Genomic DNA, 18330 nt, shown 5'->3' on the forward strand with positions numbered 1-18330 from the left:
CTCTCCCATTACATGAGATTAGTAAGAGTGGACTACCTTGACCTAGCAGGTAAGGCAGAAGAAAAATACTGCATGAAACCAGACAATTTCCTCCCACAGGGTTCCATGGCCTTCTCACCTCCCTCCTTCTCTATTTCCCTCCCTCCCTCCCTCTTTCACTCCCCAAATGCCCAGATTCAGCCCCATCTGTACAAAATCATGAACAAAGGAATCTTTTCCAAATGTATTTCCCAGAAATCAAGAAAAGCCCCCTGGACTTATCCTTGACCATCTCAACATTTCCAAATTCCATTCAATAAGCATTTATTAAGCTCCTCAAGGAGCTTACCTTCCAATTTGGGAAAACAATATGCACAAAGACAAGTAAATACAAGATTTTACAAAGTAGTGGGGCAATGGGGGAGGGGACAGGGAAAGAATAGCAATAACTCAGTGGAGGAGGGAGCCCTTGAGTTAAGCCTCCTAGGGATCTGGGCCCACCAAGAGAGCAAATTCCAAGTGACTGGCATTAAGACAAACAGTCTTCATGAAGACAGGCAGCATGAATAGAATATTACCCGGTTAAAGCTGACCCTGCAATAAAGTAATTAGGATAGAACCAGTCAGGTGCTGATGAAAGATGTTGATTTTCCTGTTAGCTTTCTCAAACTCCAAGAAAATAAGGACCTAAAACTTAACTCCATTTGATCAGTTTAGCCAAATTCTATTAAGTGCATACTATGGACAAAGTACCACATTAGGCACTGGAAATACAAAGACAAAATAATAATAATAATAATAATAATAGTCTGAGGAAGTTTATATTTTCCTTGAGATTAGAGGTATGAAAAAATGCAGGACCTGGGTTTAAATCCTCTCTCTGCCATTCTGTATCTGGGTGACAGTTAACTACACTAGACTAGGCACTTAATCTCTCTTTCCCAGTTTCCTCATTTGTAAAATGAGGGGGAGGGTGATGGTAATGGACCACATAGATGACCCCTAAGGGCTCTTCTTGTTCTAAGTCTTTAATGCTAATGCAAAGTAAAGGGGCAGCTAGGTGCATAGTGCATAGAGTCCAAGACCAGGAGTTAGGAAATCTTACCTTCCTGACTGGGTTCAAGTCTGGCCTCAGACACCTACTAGCTGAGTGACCCTGGGCAAGTCACTTAACCTTTTTTGCCTCAGTTTCTTCACTGAGTGAACCACTCCAGTATCCGTGCCAAGAAAACCCCAGATGGGGTCAAGAACAATAGGATACAAACGAAATGACTCCACGACATCAGTAACAATGCAAAGCAATTTCAGAGGAGAGAGTCCTAACAACTGAGAGTAGAAGGGAACAGAAGAGAGTGAGGTTTCTACAGAGATATGTGGGCCAAGTTCCCTAACAGAAGAGACAGGATTCCAATTTGACTCTAAGGAGCATCTACCCCAGGGAAATCATAGATCTTTCAAAGCACCCAGATACCTGGAAAGAGGATTTGCTTTGGAGTCAGAGAACCAGGATTCAAATCTTTCCTCTAACAGTGCCAAGCTGTGTGACCTTGGGCAAATCACCCAACCTCTCTGAGCCTCAGTTTCCTCATCTGTAAAATGAGTGGTTTGGACCAGATGCCCTGGAAGGTACCTTCCAGCTCTCTGTTATCTTGCGATGCTTTGTCTACAAAACAGAGCTCAGAACATTCCTCTAATAGTTAATATTCCCCAAACAGCTGGGTTTTTATGCCTGAAACTTTCCTGCTAGAAATCCACTCAAGTTGTAAAACAGCCTCAAGTAAGTGGTGTGGCTGACTCTCCTGAAAATGAGTGGGAAAAGTCAGCCATAATTCAGAAACCTCAGTGCCACGGGATTAGAAAAGAGGTTCTCACTTAATGAGAATCCAATGCACAGTAATATAAGCAGCAGTGTGTATCCTGATCTCAGCACACAGGGAATTACATACATAAAAAGAATAGAATTTGATTTTATGCCACATTTCTCTTCCCCAAAGTGTCCCGATGAGTTTTATAAAAGGACAAGTGAGTTAGTCAATCACTGGTAGCAGAATGTCTCTGGAGGTGAACGAAGCCATCATGGTGGATGGGGTTATAAATCACTCAGGGCTTTGGATAAATAGATTTGGTTAGTGGGAAAGAGGTTATATTGACCAGGATTCAGGATGAGGGCAGGGGCCGATCTCACAAATATTATGGATCTATTCTTGCCTTTTATTCAGCCAGCCACAAGCTGTTGAGATGCCCCAGTTGATCTCTCCCTCCTCAAATCACTCTGCATCGATTGGTCTTTATACATTTCGTAGCTCGTTTTGTATCTCCCCAATGGAATGCAAGCTTCTTGAAGCAAGAACTATTTTGCTTTTCTCTCTATTTCCATACCTAGCACAGTGCCTACTATATAGCCGATGCTTAAAAAGCAACTTAATAACTCATCAGAGTTATTAGACTGTAGGCCCCTTGAGACCTACAGCATTTCCTTATGCCATCCAGGGCCCTGCCACAGACTCACACAGACTGAATCAGTCCAAGCAGAACTCAACATCTAAAAGAGGGAGGTGGGGCTGTTCTATGCTCTGGTTCATTGGGCCATTAATCCTATGGAGGACCCCAGGGGAAATTTCTTAACTAAAATTTAGGTAAGGCTTATGCCTAGGGTCTTCTCAAAAGAGATTAATAGGGTCCATTCTAGAATAGTTCTTCAACATACAAATGGTAGGTATTGGATACAGAACAGCTATTTATTTTTTTCAACCTCAAAAAAAATGTTTAAAACACAAAAGACTTGTAAACATTCATTAATATGCACTTAAAACATAAACTCTAACCAGTCACCCATGACATTCTTTGGAGAGGTAAAAACTCCTGGGAGATCTCTGGAACTGCTGGTTAGATTTCACTCTCACCCCATTCTGTGCTATCTGAGCACCAGCTCAAGGTGCAGATTTTCTAGCAAGGTAAGGCAGAGGTGGTCAATTGCTGGGGGTGGTCAATTCCTCCAAGATGGATGTCATTGCAAGAAGCTCCTTCTTCTGGGCAACCAAGGACTCTAGACCTCTCCGGCTCATAACACAGCCCCTCAGCCTGGAAACATGCATCTCTTGGGACAGCTCTTTGAGCATCCGTGTTCAGAGAAAGAAATATGCAGCAGAAAAGGTAGCCTGGAACTTAAGATTCAGTCTTAGACTCATCCAAGTAAGCACATGTCCTTCATGATATAGCTACTGCTTGGGGAAAAGAAGGATACTTAAATCCTCTCCATTCTCCTGCTGGAAGTCTGAGATAGAGATGATGTTGGCCTTGTCCCAACCAAGAGGAAACAGAGGAGGAAAGAGGAGGAGAAAGGGGGGGGGGTAGAAGAAAGGGGAAAAGGGGAGGAGGGAGAGAAGAAGAAGAAGAAAAAAGGAAGAAAAGAAGGGAGAGAGAAAGAAAAAGACATAGTTTTTCTCTTTATTCCCTTAGCTAGCCTACTGAAGGGATAGCTTTCCTAACTCAGTCACCAATCATCTCTGACACAGCCTCCCTTGTCAAGGGGACCAAGGGACCAACCAGGTTTTTATTTCTAATAAATCCTTTTCAATAACATCCTAATAGTCTCTTCTGGGCCTAATTACTGTTGCTTCATTTCTTTTCTGCAATGTGATAGGCTCACAAATTTAAAGCTGAAATGAATGTTTGAGGCAATTTGGTTCTGCTCCCTCCTTTTACAGATGAGGGCACTAGAGAGGGGGAGCAGATTTCCTGAGGTCATTCAGGTGGCAAGTAGCAAACTCAGGATTAGAACCCATGACCTCTGGGTGCAATGCTCTCTGAACTATCCTCTGAACAGTCCACTGACTTCACAGGCACAGAAATAGATTTAAATGTGATGGACACTGAGAAACAAGCACCTTTGGAGAGAAACATAGCCAGTATTTTTCTTTTTTCTGGCATGAGCTGGGTTATCTTATTCACCCCAAACTCCTTTCAAAGACATTCATATGCTGTCAAGGTGGAAATTAATAAGTAATATATCTCCATTCTTTTTTTCTGAATCCTACATCCTGACCTCTGAAATCCAGGGAGAGGATGATTAAGGCTGGGAAAATTACACAGATAGAGACATGTAAGGAGGTTATGCCAGCGGGTGGGGGGATGGGGAGGACTGATTGACCAAACTCATTGGGGAAAAGGGGAGTAGGGAATCCTTGAGAGGTGGTAGATAGTATGACAGCTCAGTACCCAGAAATGGCCCATCACTTATGCAGTATTAACAGTATACATTTAGCATATATATATATATATATATAACCACACTTCAAAACCTTACTGCTGATTAAGATGAGAATGGGGCAGACGGAGAGAGACAGACAGAGACACAAAGAGAGACAGAGAGGGGAGAGAGACAGACAGGTAGACGGACAGAAAGAGACAGAGAGGTAGAGGGGGGAGACAGAGAGACAGACAGAGAGAGAGAGTGAGGAATGAGAGAGACAGAGAGTGAGAGAGAGACAGAGAGAGAGACTACAAATCTTTCCTGCCTGTGAGTGGATTCAATTTAAGAAGAATTTATTAAGCACCTACTATGTACTGAGCATCTTGGTAGAGTCTGGTATATAAAGACAAAGAAGAAATTACCCCTGCCTTCTAAGAGCATGCATTCTCTGACAGAAATCAAAGGTGTTCACAGATGAATGTAAAATGTAACCAAAACAATACAAAGCAATCTCAGGATGGATAGATCATTTTTTTTAAAGCAATTGGGGTTAAGCAACTTGAGACACTGGAGCCAGTACTCCTACTCTCTGAGCCACCTGGCCACCCCTAAGCAATTGGGGTTAAGTAACTTGCTCAAGGTTACACGGCCAGGTGTTTCTGGCTGGGTGCTAAGTGTCTGAGCCCGGATTCGATCCCCAGGTTGTCCCAACACTGGAGCCGGTGTTCCTACTTGCTGTGCTACCTGGACACCCCAAGGATGGATAAATAATTAACAATTAGGGGGAAGAGGAAAGGTCTAGTGTGAAGGGTGGCTGAGGAAACACAAAATGTACCAGTCCCTGCCCTCAGCAGGATTAGTTTCTAATTGGGGAGAGACCCAGCACAGACACAGATGTTTACTAACTCGAGGCACATCTGGGCCTCTTCAGAACACTGGACCGGAGCTGGCACAACCCCATCCCTTTTTCCTGCTTCTTTATGGATTAAGAGGGAGAAAGGCTGGCATGGGGAGTAGAACTGAGGTCTCTAGAGCAGTTTCCTTTGAAGATTCTCCAAGGTCAGAGAATGGGAGAAAACTCAAGACAATGGCTGTTGTATGAGTGGGCTCTGGGAGGTGTCCCAGAGGCTACAAACACAAGTCACCCCAATATCTCCTGACTTTTTAAGAGAAATTCTGGAGAACTGGTGTCTCGGAAAGGAGCCTCCTAAAGGATGTATTTATTAGTCAAGGGCATTCTTTGGAGTCCGGTAGTCTGAAAGCCTCATCCATAATGAGAATGGTATAGAAGGAGAAGAGATAGAGGAAGATGTGAGTGGATCACTGGACTTTGAATAAGGCAACTACTTTGGATCAATACAAAATGCCAAAAGACTGGGCGGCCACAGTAATAATACACTGGACCTGTATTATTAAGGGGATGGTTCAGCCGGGTCCTTTCTGAGCATGAACAGTGTAGGTGGCTGATACGGTTTCCATGTAGATGTTGGAGCATGTGCAGATGTTCTGTAACTGATGCTGGTCTACCAACCATATGATGAGGAAAAGGACATTTGATTGATTGCTGAACCAGAAATAGGATGCATTCAAAAGATATTAACCGGCCAATCTTCGCTTCCTGGTTATATTTGAGTGAGAAGACAAAGTCTGCTGCAGGCTTCCCATGAGAAGAGGGCCTTGGACCTTTATCTTCTCACCTGAGTTGTCACCATCTGGGTGCCCCTCCACAGTTCCCTCCAGAGAACAGATTTTTATTCTTAAACCTGATGGCCAGCAGCAGGAGGAAGAGGCCTGAAGGGTAGAGATTGCCACTTTCCTGAAATAACACATAAAGCACTTTGCCAACCTTAAAGTGCTGTGGTGATGATGATGATGGTGGTGATGGTGATGCAGCACAGAATTCCAGCCCATCAGTCCATTAAATAAGCCCTCCTACCTGAAAGGAAGTACCTCTCCATCATGTCTCCTCAGAGGGATATTGCACTCTGACGTCATGCAAGGTGGTACAGCCATGACATTATTGACTCTGGAGTCAGAGAACCTCTGTTCAACCCCAGTTCTGACACTGGCTACCCTTGTGACCTGATAGTTATTAGGTATCAAATGGTGGCCCATGTGAGAAGAATCCCGGGCAAGGGCCAGAAGATGAGGAAGCTGTCTATTGGCACCATTTGGGGGGTTGGGGAATCAGAATTATGGGCTTGAGGATCCAGGATAACTTACCCGTGACTATGTGTGTCACTGATCATCTTTGGGAATGACGGACAAATAAAAACAAATCAAAGGCTTTTTTTCACGTGGGTCTCTACACATACATGTACATATACACATATGTATATGAGCGTATGTGTATATACACACATGTATGTGTGTGGATATGTGTGAGCAAATCCCCCATACATTCCAGTTTTCAGAGTCTGTAGCTGGTCTGTATCTCACTTTGCCAACAAAGTTTCAGCCTTTAGGTCACCTTGGCTTAGCTCACATGCTGCACGCTCAGCTGATGGGCAAATTTTTCAAATCATGAGTACTAGCTCTGCCTCTCACAGCAAACTATGCAGATGGGGAAAACAATCTCACTAAACCTGCCAGAAAGGAAGGATGCTGATAGGAGAAAGATGGCTCAAACAGGATTGTTTGGCTACAATTTGCTGAACACCATTTTTCTCCTGGAGGGAAAAAGTGAAAGGTTGTAGCTTTAACACTCAAGCAAATATTATTGGTATGTGTATGGCATTCAGTTCAACACAATAGGCATATTTCTTTTTTAAATGTTTTATTGATGTCCTTTTCTATTTCCATGTCACTATCACTTCCCAATGACTCTCCCCAGCATTCAACAAAACTCTCCCTCAGCACAAATACAACCAAGCAAAACAAATCAACACATTGGTCATGCCGGAAAAGGGGCTGCCAAGTTCCATACCTAAGTATTGTTCACCTCTCTGTATCCCCAGGACTTAGCACAGGGCTAGCACACAGCAGATGTACAAATTATAGCTTCATAAATGTCTGTTGATTGATTGATTGATCAATTCTCTGAAGCCACAGATGGACACTGTATTGATCAGGATTCCAAAGTTTTTCAGTTGTTTTCCTTTACATCATTGTGATCATCCTATAAATTGCCTTTCTTTGCATCTCCAGGTTTTAACACGGTGCCTGGGGCATAGTAAGTGCTATTAGTCAATGCCTCAGACACTTACTAGTTTTGTGACTTCAGTACAAATCTCTTAACTTTTGTCAATCGCAGTTTCCTCATTGGTAAAACGGGCATAATAATAACACCTACCTCCAGGGTCAAAATGTGATAACATTTGTAAAGTGTTTTACAAACCTTAGAAAACTATATCCACGCTAGATACTACTGCTACTACTATTGCTGCTGCTGCTGCTGCTTCTACTACTACTACTACAACTACTACCACTACTACTACTACCACTACTACTACTACAACTACTACCACTACTACTACTACTACTACTACTACTACAACTACTACCACTACTACTACTACTACTATTAACTAATTTCCTTCTTACTTCACTCTGTATCAGTTCACTCAAGTCCTTCTATACTTGAAATTTTTACGTTCTTCATTTCTTACGATGCAATCACAATCCATTATGCTCATTATTGAAATGACATAGCTCACAGCCAAGGCACACACAGCTCACGGAAAGCTGGACTCAAAATCAGGAATACCTGGCTTCTAGTCTTGACTCTAGCACATAATGCTCGGCCCTGGGCAAGTCACTGAACTGCTTAGTGCCTAAGGCAACTCTCTAAAATGTTAAGTGCCAACTCCAAGTTATTGGAGTTATTTGAGTTATTTGGCTTTTGTAGAGGAAATTTATTCACTCTGAGTTCCCTATACCACTGAAATCTCAAGTCTGGTTAAAAAAACAAAACAAAACAAAAAACAACAAACACTCAAAAATCCTAAATGTATTCAGCTGTACCCCAATTAATGAGTGCCTGCTTTCCTTCCTGTTCTTTGATGCTTCTAAAAATGCTTGTATAAATAGATTTGTATATGTTGGACCTTAGCTCCCGGTATTTTCTCTGGCTCTCCTCCGTGCTTGGAATGCTTTCCCTCCCCAACCCCAGCTCCTGCCTTCTCATCCCAGCTAAAAGCCCATCTTCTAGAAGAAGGCTTTCCCAGCCCTTCTTAAATCTAGTGTCTTCCGTCTCATAATTATTCCCTATTTATCTTGTACATGGCTTGTTTGTATACGTCTGTTTGCTTGCTGTCTCCTCCATTAGATTCCGAGCTCTCTGAGGGCAAGGACTATCATTTGCTTTTCTTTGTGGCCCCCGTACTTAGCACAGTGTCTGGTATATAGTAGGCACTTAATAAATGTTGACCTTTGGTGTATGTATGCCCAGAATTAGGTATATTATTGAGCCAAATGGTCAGTACAAATTATGGACTATTTTTAGGATGATTCCAAATTGTTTTCCATGATAGTAGGTTGGTTTAAAGCTCCTCTAACAGTGTACTATAGGGTCTGTCTTCCCACAGTCCCTCCAACATCTTCTATTTTCAGCTTTTGTCATTTTTGCCTGTCGGGTGGGTATAGGGCACAACTTCACAATCCAGTAAGCGTTTATTAAGTGCTTAGTGAGTACGAGGCCCTTACTGAAGCAGAAACGAGATTGGGGCTTATGTCCTCTTCCTTTTGTCTTGTCCAATCAAGCCGCCCAGCACTGGGGATTTGCCGGACCAACTCATACCCAGAATCATGGACTTGATTATCCAGGATAACTTGCCTGTGACTATGTGTATCATTGATCCTCTTTGGGAATGAAGAGAATCTGTTGTTAAGTTTTCAATGTGACCATTTACACCTCAAAAATAGGAAATACTAAAAAAATACCCAGCACTTGAGATATCATTTTGTTGTTTTCTAGACTTAAGAAAGTGATGAAGAATGTTATAATGCAGATTAAATGTGAAAATGGGTCATGCTTTTCAGAGAGTAGGTTGTTTAACATTTATCAACACCCCCTTGCTCAAGACTCATTGTAAAACAATGATCTGATTTATAAATTTGGGGCTTTCTGACTTTGAAGGTATTTCTCTAAGCTCCTAGAGAAGGTCTTTCATTTTTGTGACCTAGGAAAGTGCCTGTTACATAGCATGCAGCTTAATAAAAGTTTATTTTTTCATTGATGAAGCCTAAATGTCTTTTTTCCTCTACCCATAGAGCATGCTGCCACCATCTGTGAAATATCTCCCACTATATACACCTATTCATAGTGACTTCTGTTTTTCCTCCTCTCAGCAGACACCTCTCAGGAGGGGTGCATTGTAATGTGCAGAAACTTGATCCAGCTTTGGAAATCCAAATATATCGTTGAAGAGAGAGCCTGAAGTTGAAATCAGGCAAATCACACATACCTCCTGGCCTTAGGTTTTACAAGGAAAAAGTGGAGGCGATGGCTGCAGAAAGGTGCCTAAATGGACAGTCGAGATTTTGTCTTCTGTGCTATTTCCAATTTCCCCAAAATATCGATAATGAGAGTCATTCCTGAGAAGTTTCCATTTTTCCCTCTCTGCTTAGAAAGGATTTACCAAGCCAATGAATAGTTAACAGGATTGTTCAAGAGAATAAAGTATTTTTTTTTAAAAAGAAAGAAAAAACTTCTCAGACATTTGACTCAGTCTCAAACACTTAACAAGCATACATCCACATTCAAATAACTGATGTGCCAACTGCAAATCTATATATTCATTTTTCTTGGGGGGGGGGGAAGGCAAAGCAATTGAGGTTAAGTCACTTGCCTAAGGTCACACAGCTAGTAAGTGTCAAGTGTCTGAGGTCACATTTGAACTCAGGTCCTCCTGACCCAGGGCCAGTGCTCTATTCACTGTGCAATCCAGCCACCATATATTCACTTTAAATTCTCTTAAAGTCCTCTATTGGGTGATACGCAGATAATCTGGTTCTGATTGTAAATGTTCTTGAAAATTCAAATTGTACCTGACATCTACCTCGAGCTCTAAAGTTTGCAGAGTGCTTAGCATCAATCATCTCATTGTATCCTCACAACAACCCTGTGTCCTAAACACTTCTAGGTATTATTATTCCCATTTTATAGGTAGGAAAAGCAAGCTTGACACATGTCCACACATCTAAGAAATGAGTTGGATGCATATTCAAAACCAGGTCTTCCCAACTCCAAATCCAGCCCTCCATTCACCAGGCTACCCCCCCAAAACAACAAACATGTTTTCTTTTTCAAATATTCAGTAACTCAGACCCTCCCCTAATCACAAGTCAAGACATTACCATCTTGATGTCATTGGTCCTCTTTGAGAATGAACAACAACAAAGACAACAACAAATCAGGTTGACTTTTCCGACCCAATGGGTCTGAATTCCTGGAGTCTGGTTGCTGTTACAAAGCTGAGGCAGTACCAGAGAGATTAGCTGGCTATTCATCCTCCCATCCATCTGCTCATGCCATTCCTACTGTCTTTAGAATATACATGTGGTGACACAGCTTTTCAGTTGTGTCTCAGTCCCACAGTCACAGACAGCCGTGTTAATAACCTCAATATGGTTCTCATTGCTGTTCAAGCTTGTGGCATTGCAGCCCACATATTACAACCTCCTGCCATTTTGATGACACATTGGTGGCTTTAGAATTCAATATTCAAATGATAATATGGACTAGGCCAATGGGAGGTAACACTATTATTTTCTGATGGCTTTGTAGGCAAGGACAAGTTCAAGAAAACCTATAGGACAATAACAGTTCTGTAATGTAACCAACCATCTGCTACAAAGCAAATTTAAATGAGTCTTCCTCTTACATCAAGATAAAGAGTTTCAAAAGGCTGAAAAATGGACAATGGCAAGATGATACTCTAAAATAAGCAATCCATTCCTCCTCCCACCCTCCCACCCCAATTCCTCTTCTATCCTTACTACTGCTCAAATCACAGAAGAAATAAAACTTGAAGTAGGGTTGACAGAGAAATGTTTAGAATAGAACTGACATTTCTCCAGAATGTGAAGCAAGAATTTAGCTACTAAATGATTATTTGCAAATTATCCATTGCCAAACAGAAAGATATCCCCAATTCTTGCCCAGGACTATGTCTATGCTCATACATGAGTCCTTCTTCCTTGCTGGGGTCCCACCTATCGCAGTACTTAAGTCACCAAAAATGTATAGATTCTTGGGGAGACACCGCCCTCAAAAAAAGGGGGAGAGGTCCCTTGATTCTTTATAGTTATGGGTGCTAGATCTTTCTCTGACCTTTATTATATGAATAATATGTTTTAAAAAGGTAATTTATTTTTATTAACATTTGTTATATTTTTTAAAATGCCTCTTTATGGGTGGCTAGGTAGCACATCGAGTAAAAGCACTGGCTCCAGTGTTGAGAAAACCTGGAGATCGAATCCCCGGCTCAGACACTTAGCACCCACCCAGAAACACCTGGCCGTGTAACCTTGAGCAAGTTACTTAACCCCAATTGCTTAGGGGCAGCCAGGTGGCTCAGTGAGTAAGAGCACCGGCTCCAGTGTTGGGATGACCTGGATCAAATTCGGGCTCAAATACTCAGCACCACACCCAGAAATAACTGGCCGTGTAACCTTGAGCAAGTTACTTAACCCTGATTGCTTAAAAAAAAAAAAAGCCTCTTTATGTGAATATCATTTTTATAAAGATGGCCCTAAAATTTATGCTCCATTCCCTCCAAAATATAAAACATTTTTATTTTGAACAGGAATGTTTTTAAGATTGTCTCAAGTCTCATTGTCTCACTAAAATGTCCCAAGATTTTCTTTCGTTCATTCATTTACTCACCTAAGGACTATGCAGATCACATATGAGATCTGGGGTCCTTATCTCTATTCCCTCTTACACTGACAAATTGGGTCCTCAGAGCTTCATCTCCCTCTCAGGATTCTAAGGGTGTGCCTAAAGGGCTATAAAGTTCTTCTAATACTTTTTGGTCTGAGCCCCCATTTTGGCATATTTGCCTTCAAGCGAATCACCATTTATATTTAGAATTTCCACTATATCATTGATTGACCCAGTGATTGGCATCCAATATCAATTTAACCAGTGAAATCTGGTACTGGCTAAGAAATGGAACAGTAGATCAGTGGAATGAATTATCTACATAATGCCCAGTAGCAGATGACCATAGTAACCTGGCATTTGATAAACCCACATATCCAAGCTTTGGGGTAAGAGCTCATCATTTGAGAAGGATTGCTGGGAAAACTAGAAACAATTTGGCAGAGACTAGGTATGAACCAGCATCTCACACCATATACCAAGTTGGGGTCATGATGGGGACCTTATTTGGACACAAAAAGGGTGATGTCATGGGAAATGACTGAACAAGTTGTGGTATATGATTTTGAAGTCACTTCACATGTATAATCTATTACTTGCCTTTTTAGGGTAAGGGGAGGGAGGGAGAGAATTTGGAACTCAAAATTTTAAAAAATGAATGTTTAAAAATGTTTTTACATGACATAAAAATAAAATACAATTTAAAAATATTATAATAGTAAAAAAAAAGAACTTAACCAATGAACATCGACTAGATTTTACAAAAAGATATTTACTGAGAATAAAAATATAAAACATGACCACTGAATTTCAGGCATACTATCCACTCCATCACTTAGGTCCCTAGGGAGATTGGGCTCAGATTTAAAGTCAATACTACAAATATTTGCCCCAGCAAATTTACTTCCAAGTCTGTTATAGTGAATGGTTTTGCTAATCCCACAGAGGCTTATAGTAACTCATCTTCCTTGATCAAATATATCCAGAAAACAGATAAATCAAATCAGCATGTTAGTGTACTGCTCACCCTCCCCCACCCCCACTTTTGGTACATTTAGTCCTGAAAAGGTCTTTTCTTCACCATGCAAAAATCAGACAAGAAACATCATATGCTACCCAACACCTTTGTTTCACATCACTAGGAACTTCCAGAATTAGGTTCCCCAAACATGTATGATCCCAGGACAGGACCATCATTGAGCAGTTCCTCATTATAACTATGTAGCACTTGTTAAGTTTTACAAGTATTTTACATATATTTTCTCATTGATTTTCCTAACAACCCTATGAGATAGACAAGATAAGAATTATTCATTTAATTTTACAGGTTAGAGGTTAGATGGTACCTGTGGTCACAGAGAAACCAAGTACCAGAGAAAGAATTCTAATCCAATTCTCCTCTGGAACTATTCTGACGATATAAGATTTGCTCAGAGATAAGGGGTTAAAAAATGGAAACACAGTGTCTTTAAACAAGCTGGTAAAGCAAAATATCACCAACCAATTTAAAAGAAAGACAGTCTGGAATTATAAAATGAGTATTTTCATAGAAATGCAGTCATTACTTTTCAAACATACATATTAATTCAGTTGAAGCTAGCAAAGAGTTACCTAATAGCTATCACTCCCTTAAGAAGTGTTTGAAATCAGAGAAAAATATCATTTGTAATTAGCAAAACAACTAGCTTCATGGATGATTTTAAAGTACGTGAAATAACCTTCACCTTTTTACCTTAAGTAAGTTAAACATTCCCCTTACACATCGCACTTATAATGTTAATTTTCTTAACTGATCGGATGACAAATAAGGCAATTGAAATAGACTAGCCTATTTCAGAAACATCACAAATTATGATTTATCACATCAATTTCTTTCTTTATTTTATTTAATTTTCAACTGCCAAACTTTATTTTTTTTTTATCTTTTACCCTCTCAATTTAAATGAAAAATAAATGTCTTATTGCAAATATACCTAATCAAGCAAAACCAATCCCCATGTTGGAACTGCCCAAAAATCCATTCTGAATCATGAATCTATTACCTCTCTGTCAGGAGATGGGTAACATCCTTCTTCATTAGTCTTCTGGAGCTGTGGTTGGTCATGTACTTATCAGAGTTCTTAAGATTTTCAATAATTGTTTGTCTTTACAATGTTATTATATAAATTGTTTTCTTAGTTCAGTTCAATTCATTTTATATCAGCTCCTACAAGTCTTCCTAAGTTTTCCTGAACCCATCTCTTCATTTCTTATGGCAAAACCGTATTCCATCTATTCCCATACCAAAATTTGCTCAGTTGATGGGTATCTCCCTATTGGTCAGTTCTTTGTCACCACAAAAAGAACTGCTATAAATTTTTTTTTATAGATATGGGTCCTTTTCCTCTTTTTCTGATCTCTTTGAAGTATGATCCTAGTGGAGGTATTGCCAAGTCAAAGGATGTGCATCATTTAGTGGCTTTGGGGACACAATTCCAAATTTAACACATCAAAATGAATGAAGTTTCCCAGGTAGCACAGTGAGTAAGAGCACCGGCCCCAGAGTCAGGATAACCTGGGGATAAAATCCGGGCTCAGACACTTAGCACCCACCCAGAAACACCTGGCCATGTAACCTTGAGCAAGTTACTTAACCCCAATTGCTTAGGGGCGGCCAGCTGGCTCAGTGAGTAAGAGCACCGGCTCCAGTGTCAGGATGACCTGGATCAAATCCGGGCTCAGATACTTAGCACCACACCCAGAAATAACTGGCCATGTAACCTTGAGCAAGTTACTTAACCCTGATTGCTTTAAAAAAAATGCATTTGAGAGATGATGAATACATTTATATATCTGATACAAACATGTATATAAAATATTCATATATTTATATCTATACACACATATAACTCACTTATAACTCACACAGGGCAGGACTCACATGGTGGTCAGGAAAAGCAATACAAAGACATTCTCAAAGTCTCTCTTGAGAACTTTGGGATTGACTGTGTAACATAGGAGACACTGGCACAGGACCACCCAGCATGGTGTGCCCACATCAGAGAAGGTGCTGTACCCTATGAGCAAAGCACAGTTGAAGTAGTTCAAAAGAAACACAAATATTCACATGGATGATTTGTGCCCAACCTGTGGTAGAACATTCCAAGCTCATATTGGTCTGATCGGTCAGTTGGATACACTGTAACTTAACATAGTGATGTCATTTTGGTCCTCTTTGAGAATGAAGGACAACAAATAACCAACCACCCAGCCAACATATTTATATGGAAGAAGGAAATGGAAAACCATTCAGTATCTTTGCTGAGGAAACCCTATGGACAGTATCGGTATACTATGGTTCATGGAGTCATGAGGAGTTGGACATGATTGAACAACCAAAACTCCACCATAACAACATATACTTATTCAAAATGTGTATATTTAGAGAAATGTTTATGTATTTCATCACTCATTTAATTATATTTTTTCTATCTCATATTTTTGGAGTAGGAGGCAGTCTTGTGATTTTTATTGGTATGGAGAAATCACATCAATAAATGTGTGTGTGTGTGTGTAGATTATGGATGGATAGACAAAGAGATCAATAGACTAGAAGATAAAAATAGATAGTAGATAGATATGTGCATAAATACATTTTTGTTATTGTTTAGTTGTTTTCAGTCATATCCATCTTTCTTTCTGATCCCATTTGGGGTTTTCTTTGCAAAGATACTGGAGTGGTTTACCATTTCCTTCTCTAGCTCATTTTCCAGATAAGGAAACTGAGGCAAACAGAGTGAAGTGACTTGTCCAGGGTCACACAGCTAGTAAGCATCTAAGGCCAGATTTGAACTCAGGAAGATGAGTCTTCCTTGATTCTGAGTCTGGCACTCTATCCACTGTGCCAGCTATACATATGTAGATCTATAGAGGCATAGATTGATTGATCTGTTAAGAAGGACCTGTGGTTTCATTGGTGTAGGGAATTCCAAGTGAGGAACTGTTGCCTTGTAATTATTCAGTAATTTAGAACCTTAGAGAGTTGTATGGAGCCAGGGTCACGCAGCCCTTCTGTGTCAGGGTGAGACTTGAACCCAGGTCCCCCTGACTCCCCTCTCTGTACACTCCACAAAGCTGCCTTTTAGCAGTGACATAAGAATAAATAAAGAGATTCCCCAAACTGCTCCCTTTCTAACAAGAGAATCAATAACACAAACCAACAGATCCATCCCTCTTTAAGGTTGGTGAAGCTCTTTCCACATATTACCTCGTCTACATTGGACAAAATGGAGACTTTTCATAGGCTAATATCTGGGATAATTTTTCCACGTGGTTTTCCTTTCAAAATGATAGTTACAAGTATATTTCTCATGTGTATCTTGATACATGTCATAGATTTGAGTGTCAGACTACAAAATTTATCCCTCACTTTCAGCTCATTGAATGCTGTTAATCATCTCAAAACAGAACATAATAAACATTACACCAATCTTTTTTCAAAGTCTAAAGTGTGGATCCATGAAAGCAGAAACATGGTGATGAAAATTCCAGGCACAACATTCTGACAGCTGAGTAACGTCAAGAATGATGTCCTGTTGTGACCAGATATTAAAAGTTGAATCCTTCACTGTGAATTTCCATGGATGTAGGCAATAAAATAAGGTATTCTCTGGTTCAAGGTTTTGATTGCCTTTCCCCTGGGAAAGCATTCTTTCTTGGTGAAGTATTCTTTATGTTGGCATGAGCCAAGGCACCCTAGATTTTTCCTATGAATTTGGAAATCAATCTCTCTTTAAGAAGGGATTCAAATATCCAAATTATATTTCAGCATAAAGATAATCTAAAAAGATTTTTTCTCTGTGCTTTCCTTGAACCCACTTTTACTTCTGTTTATAAGGAGAGGGGAGAGATGGACCAGAGGAATTCCTGATCAAACTGAGAAGTTCCTTAATCAACCTGATAAAATTATAGGGCATAGGCTATTGATAATCCCTGATCAAATTGAAGAGAACCCCAATGAAAATGCGACTCAAGGATCTCTTTGTGACTCGCTGATTGGAGAATCAACCATTGCACCTCATATCTTATAAAAAAAACTGATTCTACTCTCTGGAGCTCTTGAGAACTCACTCTTCTCCATTTCCTTAGCCTCTTCTTTCAAAGTATTCAAAGATGGTAAGGGATTTCTCTCCCCTCTCCCCAACAGGAGCAGCAGGGAGAGCAATGGCAAAAGACTATAGTAGGGGGAGGCATATTCTCAAATGTACTTTGAAAGGGGAGTTGGAGGACATATTCCTCACACCAGCCAGGCAGCTAGATAATACAGTCGATAGAGTGCTGGGCTTGGAGTCAGGAAGATCTGAGTTCAAATCTGGCCTCAGACACATACTAGTTGTATGACCCTGGCCAAGTCACTTAACCTCTGTCTGCTTTCATTCCCTCATCTGTAAAATGTGACTTTTACCCACCTACCTCCCTGGGTTGTTGTAAGGAAAGCTGCTTAGCACAATGACTGGCATGTAGTAGGTACTTAAACACCTATTTCTTTTTGTCCTCCCCTTCCATCTTTCTGTGTAGAAGGGAAAGGTATTTCATTTCCTCAGATGACATAATCTCAGAATCTGTCCTTCCAGCTCAAAAGGGGGAGTTCCTGGGCAGCACCAATTTTGACAGCTGCCTCATGGGTAACTATAAGTTTAAAAGACCCTAAAAGAACCTGGGACAGTTGCAACCCAAAATCTGTGAGTGGTCTCCAGCTGCCTGCCTTCCCCTGCCCCTCCACAAATGCATGTCTTCCACGGGCACTAAATAAACTTTTTTCATCTGGATAAGAATAGAAATTAGCGTTTAACCCACTGCTTTTTAGAATAGATAATGCCCACTTATTCTGCTTAGGCAGGTCACACATCAGAGGCGGGATCCTCCCTGGATTCCAGGCTTGTGACACTGGGTTTTTTTTTTAATATTGTGATTTGTTTAGTAACTTTAAAATTAAAATATAGTTTAAAATAAAGTTTGGGTTTGTCTGTAAAAAAAAAAGTTCCTGAGTTTAAGATTTCCTGATAGCTGCTTCTTGACAAAGTAAGGCAGTGTATACAATTTGTGGCTCCTATTTGGAGGGTGAAGCCAGTGTGTTATTTGGAGAGTCGGAGCTTGACAAGAGTTTGCTTGCCCAACAAGATGCAGAGCCTGTTAACTTTGGGGATGGAACCTCACCAAGAAGTGACTTTCCCAAGTGCAGAGAGATGCTGTAGGACATTGTATGAATGAGGGATGGACTTAGGGGAATGACTTAGACTTGCCCTGACTGCAATGGCAAAATCACCTCCCTTCTGTAGGAAAGCAGGTGGACTAT

This window comes from Petaurus breviceps, unplaced genomic scaffold (genome assembly GCF_028583685.1).
Source record: "Petaurus breviceps papuanus isolate PSGF00001 unplaced genomic scaffold, PetGlider_PUasm1.0 174, whole genome shotgun sequence".
NCBI classification, from domain to species: domain Eukaryota; kingdom Metazoa; phylum Chordata; class Mammalia; order Diprotodontia; family Petauridae; genus Petaurus; species Petaurus breviceps.